This window comes from Tasmannia lanceolata, unplaced genomic scaffold, assembly GCF_043159265.1.
Source record: "Tasmannia lanceolata isolate RefF3 unplaced genomic scaffold, GAP_Taslan_0.1 ptg000024l, whole genome shotgun sequence".
Taxonomy (NCBI): Eukaryota; Viridiplantae; Streptophyta; class Magnoliopsida; order Canellales; family Winteraceae; genus Tasmannia; species Tasmannia lanceolata.
Genome location: NW_027518701.1, coordinates 9,269,412 through 9,281,597, shown reverse-complemented (window position 1 = coordinate 9,281,597; position 12,186 = coordinate 9,269,412). Strand labels below are relative to the sequence as shown.

Below are 12,186 nucleotides of genomic sequence, written 5' to 3'. Positions count from 1 at the left end.
TAGCCAAAGAATTTAAAAGAAAAATCTGCTGAGGAAAGGAAGATACACATATTACGAAATGAGGACAAAGACACTTTATATCAATTTCAGGTCGCTACTGAACCAACATTGGTAAACCAATGTCGGCTCACCACATGCAGTGCAATTCGAGGAAATAAATAATATAATACCCAGCCCCAAGTTGGGAAATTTTTGGGTTGTCTATCAAAAGATGGGCATAAGTTTTTAGATGCTTATATGGGAGTGCTGTCATAAAAAATGGCTTTATATGTAAATTGAATTTTGGATACAAATTTTCAAGATTGCTAGCCTACGTTGGGCGTCTGTTCCTTGAGTTGCAGCTAATAAGAAGAGAGGCTTACCAATTAATATTAGAGAGAGGGGAATTTAGAAAGATGAACCTTAATTAGCCATTAAATGGAGGGTTTTCCTCTTTTATGGAGTCTCAAAGCATGGAAACGTCCAAGCCTTGATGCTACTTTGGCACGGTGTGAGGGAAAATTAAATTCCATATTGGAAAAGGAATGGTTTTCCTTAAATAAAGCCATTAACTATAGAAAACCACCATAGATGCTTACCTTCTTGAATGAGTTGGGAGCCTTGTGAAAATCGTGGGTGTGTGTAGGTCCCAACCTCTTAATTTATCAAGAATAAGAATAATTTCATGAAATAGATCCACCAATATTGAAGAAGAGCATGGGGCACATGTTTGAGTAGAGAAAACGTGTGATTTAAGAGGGGACTTGTGTTTTGTGTTAAAATGGGGAAATGAATGGGTTTTTGGTTTTGCAAAGCACTTATGTCTTGCATTAAGCGGAGAGGGAGGGTCACACGACTACTCCTTCATCCCTATTTAAAGAAGTCGACCACCCCATACTCCTTACCTTTGCTTGTTGAGAGAGAGATTGAGAGGTAGAGAGAGAGAGATTTTGAGGGAGAGGAAAGACTGTTTGGAGGATGATCTTGTTCAATCAAGGGAGAAGAAGGGAGGGATTCAAGACTTTGGAAATCTTCCTAGAGCCATCAGAATCATATTGACGAGAGTGCAAATTGAGGTAGGTAGACCGTGTATTACGTTGTTTTCCTAGGATGCTTGTAACAAGCTAGGAATGTATAATATATACATTCCAGCTTGAGGGGGAGTGTTAGACGTATACCATTCTATAAGGGTATTTCAGTCTTTTTCATGTTATTAAATATATATATATATATATATATATATATATATATATATATATTTTAGTGGTGTGAGGGGTGCGTGAGACTGATTCTTACTACTTTCTCTTTCTTGTCTCTATCTCTTTGTCTCGTTATCTTTCTCTCCCTCACTCATGAACTTCATCTTCCTCTACACCATGTAGACCATTAACAATAATGATTTTAAACAAGTTATGAATTTGAAAACTTCATAATCTACTTTGATTCACATGTAACTTTCCAAAAAAAAATTCTTTAAAATATTGTTTATTTGAAACAAGAAAAGCATGTCATTTACACTATTTGCGTAAGTCAGAATTCAAATAATGCATCGTATTATATATATGTGTGTGACGGCGTATTAGCTGGTTGGTTTTGGTTTATTTGCTGGCCCCCTGTGTTCATTACGTTGATTACCATTTTCAAACCCCGAGGATCACTTGTAGATCCGTTGAACTATGGAGATTTGTCGCATCGTTGATCGAGAGATTTTACTTCAATCTTTTAATAGTTCAGTATTTAGTGTGGTGAGGTGATTTGATGTTGATGTATTTAGAAGACTTATTATGACTTTTGTATTTGAGATGTAATATTACTTTAATTAAGTAAATTTAGCTTCCGCATTAGTTAGTAAATGCTTTGAAAGGTTTACCCTTTTAAAGTTATTCTACTATGAGTAAATTGGTGAATTGGTGGAAGTTGAGCCTTGCGTGTTCGTAGGGGTAACTCTGTGAACATTGCGGCAGTTGTTACGGGCACCAACGTATGAATACGGTTCAGGACGTGAGAAATAACATAGAAGTAAAGCAGCAAAAGGGAAAACCTATTTACCAACATGCCTTGAGTAGAGGCCTCTGGAAACAATATAAAAAGAACTACAAAGAAAAATAAAAAAACCTATAAATAACACTCTAAGAAATATGTTAAATATTGGTTGGCAAGAATTACAAGGTTCATGATCAGTAAGCACTTTATAATGCTCACTCCTAAAATGAAACAATAAAATTTGTAATTTGAATCACTATATGAAAAATTATCTATATCAATGTACAATAACTCGCTGACAAACTCTTAGATCAACCAAGTTAACTTGGTTTCTCTGAACTCCAAGTACCGAATCCAATTTCTGATATATTAAATAAAATATTGCCAAGTCTATAACAAACTCAGTGGAGTTCATATCAAAAACTGAAAGACCAATTTCAAGACGACTCAAATTTTTAATACACATCATGAAACTTCTATGAAGACTAAGAACATAACTAGTTATTTCTTCTCATAAGATGCAATAATTATGAATTACCCCAACCTTAAAACGCTGTGCATTCTACATAATATTTTACCCACTTTTATCCAATAATTCAATTACTCTGTCTACATAAAAGCTACCAATTTACCATTCAAAGAAAAAAAGAAGAAAGAAAAGCTATCAATTCCTCTTACATGGAAAAGGTACACTGGAATTGCAGGTGGACCTATTAATTTTTCTAGACAAACTGATACATTTTACTGTGATAGAGATCTCATCTGAAATTCTTAATCATCTAAATATAAGGATAGCAATATCTATGTGAACTCTACAAATATAGCAATTATTTGTAGAATATAATAAATTAAGAACCCTATGATCATAGTCGATCAGGTGGGTAAAGGGTCATCACTTCCATCACTAGAATCTAACTAGCAAAATCAATAAAAAAAGGGGAGGGGAATCTCAATCTCTACAAAAACGGATCTCAATCTCTACAACCCTGAAAACCCTAAAAAATGCAGCGACAAAAACCTAAAACCATTAAAAAATGTGGCGAAAAAACCCTAAAAAATGCGGGTAAAAAAACCTAAAAAAATGCGGCAACAAAATCCTAAAAAAATGCGGCGACAAAACCCTAAAAGCCATACGCATAGTCACAAGAATAAGAAATGCGGCCACAAAACGAACAAATGAGAGAATGGAGAAGGGGGTTATCTAATAATATATAAGTAAAACAGAATCCTGCTTTCTGTGAGTGAGCCACATGGCAATCCCTCTGTATCCTGTTTTCCATTTACTTCTTGAGAACCCCATCCTTTCCTATTAACAAAATGTGTAAAAATCGGATTGCTTCCTATTAAGCTATCCTCCATGAAACACAAAAAAATCAGATTGTTTCCTGTTATTGCTCTCTCTCTCTCTCTTACGTGTTTGCTATACAACAGGCACTGCAAATTCTAAAGATAGAATCCTCACCAGAATACGCCTACAATATCGGGATTCTGTAATCTCCCACTACTTCTCTATTACGTTTTATTGCTGATTTATTGGCTCCTAAACGAAAAGGATTCATTTGGTTTTCTATTCATGAATACTGATTCATGATCTCTCACAGCCTCTCTATTACCATATTTTTTTGCCTCAACTGTTATAAGAAAAATCCCTTTTCCTTATTTCGCTCCCACTCTCCATCCCCCTCCCCTCTCTCTCCAGCCGTCCATGACATCATATCAATTTGATTTGAGAGCCTGATAGAAGGTTTCCATCATGGATGATTGTCAAGAGGCGGGTTTTGAGATTTGTCAGATATATAGCACAAGATACTTTCTCCAGGTATTCGTTTCTTCTCTCTTTCTCTCAAGCTTTTAATTATTTTCCTAAGATATATGATCTGTATTTGAAATCTGATTTCTTTTTATCTAGGTTCCTAACGACGCTGATCGTTTGTGCATAGGGGAAAATGTCATTTGATATTTGGGCTAGATTTTTTAAGAGCGATGAAATTTTCACTCCCCCTGCAGTACGCATTTGCCTCCCTTATAACGTGAACAGTGGGCAACTTTAACGCTTTTTTACTTCAATTTACATTAAAAGGGGAGCGTATGCGTACTGCAGGGGGAGTGAAAATATCATTGCCCTTTATTAAATATCTTTTTGCAGTTCGACGTGTTTCATATAATAATCCACTTTCTAATTCCAGTGTTGTTTATTTAACAGTCTGCAAGAAGCCACCATTTTGAGAATTGTAATGGATGGAGGTAGCACTGTATCAGTGAACAACAAAGAATTTCATGCACTGAAAGGTTCTGTTATTGGGGTTCGGTAAGCCTGACCAAGCTTAGCAACTCAACTCAACTCAGCTAAGCCTTTGTCCCAAACTAGTTGGGGTCAGCTTGGCACCATCTTTAATTTTTTAATTTTTTCAGGATCCATCTATCAATGCCTTTATGAAAATTTAAGGATCCATGTGTCCTCATTAAGTCACTTTCATCAGGCAACACTAATAGCTATTTTAAGTAAAAATCTATGGAAACAGAGTGAAAGAACTTTAAAAAGGAAAAGATTTTGGACAATTTTACTATGAAAATATTAAGAGATTTTGGACAATTGACTCAGGAGGATAAGGATTGCACTTGGTAGCTTGGTGCAGCTAGAGGATTAGCTTTTCTCCATAGAAGTGCTGAACCAGTCATTTGTAGGGACTCCAAGACATCCAATGGTACATGTCAAAATCTTCTTATTGAATCCTTAGGGATTCATTCTTTTCTGTTTTCATTGAAGCTTCCTTCTATAAGAGTATAATGCAAAGCTTTCGGATGGTGGATGGCAAAAGCAGGGCCACAAGGTGACAAAACACATTTTTCTACTAGGTTGTGGAACATATGGCTATGCTGCACCAAAATAGGTGTGACCGGTAAGTATGTTGGTTTGACTGTGACCACATACTATTTACCTTGATGTTGGAACTTTAAGATAGTGGGTTTCAAGCCTCATTACCTAATGTTTAGGACATGGTTCAGAGCATTCATGTGACATGTTTAATCCCAATTTACCTACAAAAGGAGGAAATCTATTAGAAGCAAGTAGCAGAGAGATTTTTGTAAAAGTTAAGGAGCTACACCTGTAGGTTTTTTTTCCGCTTTAGTAATTGTAAAAATGTGAATTGAAGCTTGGATTGTCTCTGGAGACATGTCAACTTTTGGGCAAAAACTTATCTCCTTAAGTGAGGAGTTGTAGAGCCCCTTAACAAATTCCCACTTCACAAAAGGGCTTTGCTTTTTAACCATACAATAATTGAGCATTTGCAAAGTTCGTTGACTGACCGAAAATGCCTGAGCATTGTGTAGAAGCTTTATAGAGCAAACTGGTAAAAGGATCATATATGTAGCAAACACAAACAAATATGACAAATATAAATACTTTTAATTGACTTTTGGCTGATACTTAGAACTTCCTCAGATTGTGTTTGATTAAGAATCATGAATCAGGGAACCAACAATGATGGTTTAAGTTAATATTAGCACTATTTTATGCTTAAGTGGTAGATTCATTCTTAGTAATAGGAACTTATGGTTTTTTTTTTTTTTTGTAGTAGGAGCTAATAATATTTACTATTTGATGAAATGGAAATGGAGCATGCTCTCAATCTTTGGACTTACATTGCGTTGTACATTATTTTAAATTGACTGTGGTAACTGCAAGCACGTGTTTTTCAAAACCAAACAAAACCAAAATGCCCTTAGTTTTCCAAGTATTTACAGGCCATACCCCTCTTGTTTTAAGTTTAGAAAAACATCCAAAACCATTCAAATTTACACTTGCATGCCATTAAGCTCTAAATTCGAGACTTTTCTCATTCCAAATGTATTTTACCTATTTTTGCCAAAATTACACCAAATTTCCTCGTATTCCTCACAAATCTTCCCCAAATCGTGTAGCGTCAATCAACTAGCCTCAAACTTCCAACACAAATTTGATTTTAAATAAAAAAAGTCAATGTTTTCTTCCCAAAAATGATAAATCCCGCCCAAATCTGCATTTACAACCAAAATATCACGATTTGACCTTATTCCTATACCATTTTGATTTTAAATCATACCCAAATCTAATCGTTGCTTATCTTTGATTGTTATGCTAAAAAAGGGTAGTTTTTCCCATTCAACTATAAATAACCCATCTCCCAACCCTCTAAATCACGAAAATTCACAAAGGCAAAAGCCTCTACAAGCTTCTATGCTCGCAAAAGCCTCTACAATCTTCTAAGCTCTCACCCTCTCTCTTTCTTCATTATCTACACCTTTCACATTTTTTTCAAATTTTCTTTTATTTCAATGTTTTCCATCATTTATACCGGGGCAACGGCTTGGGCTTTTTCTCCAAAGTCTTCAAACATCCCCTCAAACACCGCCTTTTTTTGCGAAGGGAACGCCTAAACTTTATTATTCTCATGCTTACTATTCCAATCTGTTCTTATGTGCATGTTTTCTGATTTGTTTTTTTACTATCCTACAGAGTTCTTAGATCTGCAAGCTTCTAGTTCGCTCTTAAACAAGGGTCATTAAAGAGCTTAAACTCATCTATATTCTGACTTTATCTTGGGTTGTAATTTTATAAATCATATCAATTAAATACCTTCTACTGAGATTCCTCTTTAATCTTCATAGACTAGGATAACACTTGCTAAGATTTGTTTATTTCATGTGAGCAACTGATAGAAAATATCTCTTTAAATGACCTAGTGTGCATTTGAAGCTATGTTATCATTTATCGCATATTAGGCTGAGGGTTGTAAGCAGTCGTTTCTTTTACAGTACCTTGAGTCTTTCTATTTACATCATATATACTTCCTCAATATAAGCCTATAAAAATTATTATCATTATTTTGTTTCTCACAGAGACCTTGTCACGGACCCAATTATTTACACGACTCTTGTTACTTTGCACCACTAAAATCAGGCTTATTGCCTCAATTGCAGACCTCTGCTGTCAATACTAGCTTCAAACTTGTGACAGTTAAGAAATCGGCTCTTATCTATTTGCATTATTGGATTCTATCTATACTCTGTGACTTCTATTCCTTTTGGATTGTTTTATCTCCATATTATAGGTAGAACTACTTCTCTAATCCAATTATATTTGGGCCATTAAACTCCTATTTGATATATTGTAACTGTACTTGCACATACACATCTTTATATATTTATTTTTTTCACTGACTTATCTTCTATCAAGAATCATACAAAATCTCCATTTAATGTTTCTTGTTATATGACAACATTATAGTTTAATATTACAGAGATCTGCCCCATTTGCCTTATTCCCATCATTTGGTTAAGTTTAAATTCTATAAGGAATTTTTTTTTTGTGATTGAACTGTCATTCAAGAACGTATTAACAGACTTGTTAAGCCTCTTGTTATATGAAAACATTATAGTTTAAATATTACGGAGATCTGCCCCATTTGCCTTATTCCCATCATTTGGTTTAGTTTAAATTCTATAAGGAATATTATTTTGATTGAACTGTCATTCAAGAACGTATTAACAGACTTGTTAAGCAGCTGACAGACATCCCTGTTACCGGATATCAGTCCCGCCAAGTTGGTATTTTGGAACGCATATTGAGCAGTGTAATCGAACTTGGAATGTACTAAAGACAGCCAAAAGAAGCCTCCTCATAGTTGCACAACTCGCCGGACAAGTTAAACTCACCACTTGACTATAAGGCCAAATTCACAGCAACAGCCAACACAATTCTCTACTGCCACAACAATCTAGTTGTGCTAAGCTCGCCATAACAGGTTAGTAGTTTGCAAACTTACTCGCGCTTAAGCAAGATAAATTGCCTACCTTAATAATCAGCCACAACCTCCTGTATCTATTCCTCAATCTAAGTCCTAATCTTAATCTTTAAAACCCTCTCACCTAGACCTAAATCACAGACTCTCATTATCTTTCAAAACTTCAAGCCTTCAACTCTTAAGATAAGATTAAATTTGATCTAGACCCAACTATTGAATCCCAATCTAAAGTTTCAAATTTTAAGATTCTTTCATGTTGTAGATTTGAAATTTCAGACATTGAAAAGTAGTACTTTTCAGTAACAATTCACTATGGTCAAAACTTATTGTATCCTACCATTTCAAAAATGTTTTTTTTTAAACAAAAGTGCTCTTTTTTTATAGTTACTCGATTCTACCATCTGTTAACATAAGTATCCAGGGACTTACTGGAAATAATTTTCAAACAGATATACTTTTTTACTAAATCATACTTCTCAATGATTAATTAGAATACATCGTATATATTAGGTTTCATATGTAAAGTTCCCTTCTCTATGTTCTCAAGTACCATGTTGGATAGGATTGTCTGATTTGGACCTGTAAGTAGCAATCGATCAACCTCAATGATTCTTGATCTTTGCCATTGCTTCTCATGGAGATGAAATCTGCTTTTTCTTATTCAAATTTTCTTTACAATGGATGTTAGATGAATGTTTTATTAAAGAAGAAACAATATAAAAAACCTCAAATAAAAAATAAAGAAGAAAGATAAAAAGTAATAAAATGAGCAGAAATTTCAGTTTCAATAAGATAAAGTTATTCTTAAGAAATTGGTTTTCTATGAATTAGTATATAAAAATATGTACTTCATGAACTCATTTTTTCTATACTTAAAGATTCAATTGGCTTTCCATTTAATGTCTTTTGATATGATTAAATATAAAATGGAAAACTAGCTGGATGGCTTATTATATGGCTACTTGAGAGATGCCTAGTGTATCAACATCTTGGGAAAATGAGATCACAGAAATTATATTTGAATAGGAAGACCAAAACACCATTATCTATTGCACCTATGTTATCTTCCATCCCTTCCAGCCATTTAAGACTACTTCACTGGGGCTTCTTTGGATTTTACGAAATTTAGTTATTATTTGCAGCTAAGATTAATTTAATCGAATCATCATTGCAAATGGGACATTAAGGTCTCTTTAGAAACCAATGAATATATCATTTCAAAGACGTCAAACCATTAATTATAACTGTCACTCGAAAATATTTATGTTCAACTTCAAAACAATTTGCAGTTAAGATACCATGAAAGCTATAGTCCTTGATTTGCTGCTCGTTTTTACCTATCTTTTGGAGAGGAACTTATTTTTACAGACCTTTTGGAGAGGAACTTCTTCCCGAGTGTGAGATACGCGGATGGGGAGTATGCAAGGAGGGAATGGTTTTGGACCCGTTCACAGTGAGGTTTTTCTATTCCGTTTTGGTGTGTTTGATATATGGTTCTCTCGTTCGTGGGTTTGGTGCTCATTTATAGACATTTTCATGGGTTTCACCGTGTGATGGTTTTTGCAACTGGTATACTGATTTTGTAACTGAATCATGATGGTTATTGATGGGCATCAGCACTACTGTATTTAGGGAAATGTTATCCGCACTACTGTATTTTGATGAGGGGATTCTCCACTTATTAAAAGTACAGTATGGCCCGCACCATAGGATGATCCAAACCGTCCATTAGATGGGCCACAGCCTAAATAGGTTGTGGCCCAAAAATTATTTCCATAGTTTGATCCTAACCCTCCGATCTATGGTAGGTTCGGATCAACCATGTAACGTTCAGATCGGAGAAAACCTATGGAAGTGATTTTTGGGGCACAACCTATTTAGGCTGTGGTCCATCTAATGGACAGTTCGGGTCATCCTATGGTGCAGTCCGTGCCCTCATCAAAATATATAGTAGTGCTGATAACATTTCCCTTTATTTATTAATTTACGGATACTGTTTTTATAGAGTAAGGAACTAAGGATGAACAGATGCGATTTAGACACGGCGGATTTCTTGTGGCGATCCAACCCGGCCCCAGTTGCACCCCTAAATTTTTTATCCCTTTCTCTGTCATTTTAAGAAAAAGAGAAAGAAAAGGGGTGGGTAATGTAGTCATTTTGAAAAAAATAAATAGAAGATGGTAAAATGCTGTAAAAGAGGGTGGAGATATCATTTCCCATAAGCAATACACGAAACAGCCAATGTTTAAGGAAACGTTGTGAAGATATCACTTCCACCTTGGCCCGAAATAAACCTCTCTTTTTTGTGACTTAATCTCAACCCTTGACAAAAGAGTGAAAAAAATGATCGTGTGTGCAAGGGAGGTGAAACAATTTCATCGACTGTTGGGAAATTTTTTCAATTGAAATTCTTTCTTTGATTTTAATTTTCTCAAGTTTTTTTTGGACCCCAGAGAACACATTGACCTTAAAATGATAGATTAAAAACAAACCTTGAAATCTTTTTTTCATGAAATAATTTTCTATGAAAATTTTACCCCAACATGCACACAAATTTGCATTTTAATTTAGTTAATGTTGTTGCTTGTTGAAGGTTACCGATTGCCCCTCGCAATAATTACATTACAGATTTAATATATGTAGAGAATTAAAAAGAAAAAACAGAAAAAAGGCACTCCTTAAAATTACAATACAGAGTTTAAAAGGAAAAACAAAAAGAAAGCCCGTCCATAAAATTACAAATTTTAAAAGAAAAGACAGAAGAATGCCACTCACCAAAGTTACAAATAGAGTAGGCACATAAAGGGAATAGGAGGGGATCTGCTATAGAGAAAGATGTACCAGCTTCCCATTGGGTGAGCTCCGACAGACTTTCCATTAAATGATCCAACACCTCGCTATTTCATCTCTTTCAGCTTTAATTGACCTTGCCATCTTCTTCTTCCTCCTCCTCCTCTTCTTCTTTTTCCTCCTCTTCGTCTTTAGAGGAGCTTCAATAGAAGATGGGATGGAGAAGGGCCGTCAAGAAGTCTTCTACTTCTTCCTCCTCCTCTTCTTCTTCTTCCTCCCCTTTGATTTCATAGAGGATGGGTTGTAGACGTGCCTTGAAGCTGTCTTCTTCTTCTTCCCACTTCTATTTTTCCCACCACCCCCTTTTTGATCTAATCCTTTGCAGAGACGGCACGCTATCCGGCCCTCCAAATGGTAGCTTCTTCAAATTTGGACATGAAAATATTTCAGTGGTTTCCAAGGAATGCAAAGCAAGTGGCCTTACATAGAAATGCTCCAACTTTTGTAGACGTATTAATTGCAAGGATCTCAATTTAGGTAGCATTGCATTCTCATCCCCCACCACCTCCTCCACCTCTGAAATTATCTTCTTCACTTCCCCGCAACCTCCAACTGTGAGTTTTGCAAGATTAGGGAGCCCTTTCACTTGAGCGGAAGAAAAGATTTCTTTCAACCCGTTGCACCCAGAGATGAAGAGTTCAGTCAGGCTTTGTAGTGTTGGCAATCCGATCCACATATTTTCCATCTTTGGGAGCTTCTCTAGAAATAGCTGTTGAAGTTTAGGAAGCGCTGGTTTATTTTCTGTTGGCGCCACAAACAAGTGTTCAACATTTTCACACCAATTAACTTCGAGTTCCGCCAGATTCTGCATTCTTTGCAATAAATTGGGCGTGAATAGAACATGCTTTAGACGATCACATTTCTTAATAGACATTCTGGTGAGGTTTGCAAGAGTTGGGAGCGGAAGGGATTCATCATCAGACACTACCTTCTCTAACTTTTCAAGTCCATAAAGCTGTAAATATTGCAAATGTTGGAGGGCATATTCGGGAACATCCTTCCCACTAATAAGATATTCCATCTCATCACACGAATCGATGGAAATAAATAACAAACTTTGAAATCCATCCTTATCCAAATCAAAAAAATTCTTTGAAGAATGGTGGTTTACTACGGATAGGGAAGAACTCTGAGGTAACAAAAACAACTTTACCCACTTAGGGATTGGTGCGGAACCACGAATGATTATCTCACGATTAATATCTCCTAGAGCACGTGCTCCAGCTTGAAGGTGGAAGACCGCACGTGGTCTAAGTTGAAGGTGGAAGCGAAATTTCTTCAAATGTGTCGAAGATCTGAACAAGTCATCTTGGGTAAAGCGGTGGGCATCTTTTATCTCCACCCTCAAATTAGTCAACCGTCTTAAAGACGCTACTTCTGCCAACATAGCATTGCCGTTGCTGGCCTCCCCCTCTCCTTCTCCTCCAACCTCCCACCTATCAAAGCTTCTATCCATATTCAATTCCTCCAAACGAGTCAACCTATGTATGACTGCATTTCGTGGTATGACTTTAAGATTTCGATTGTATGATAAGTCAAAACGCCTTAGATTTGTCAAATTTCCAATTGTCTGATAAGTCCAAACTCC

At 35.8% G+C, this 12,186-nt stretch overlaps 1 long non-coding RNA gene across 1 annotated transcript; it reads left to right on the top strand.

The window, feature by feature from the left end:
- The first annotated feature begins 4,566 nt into the window (after positions 1-4,566).
- LOC143857443 (uncharacterized) lies at positions 4,567-8,115 on the top strand. The gene is made up of 3 exons (XR_013238652.1): positions 4,567-4,667; positions 4,785-4,862; positions 7,509-8,115. It is a non-coding gene; the product is annotated as an uncharacterized LOC143857443 (long non-coding RNA).
- Positions 8,116-12,186: the final 4,071 nt, after the last annotated feature.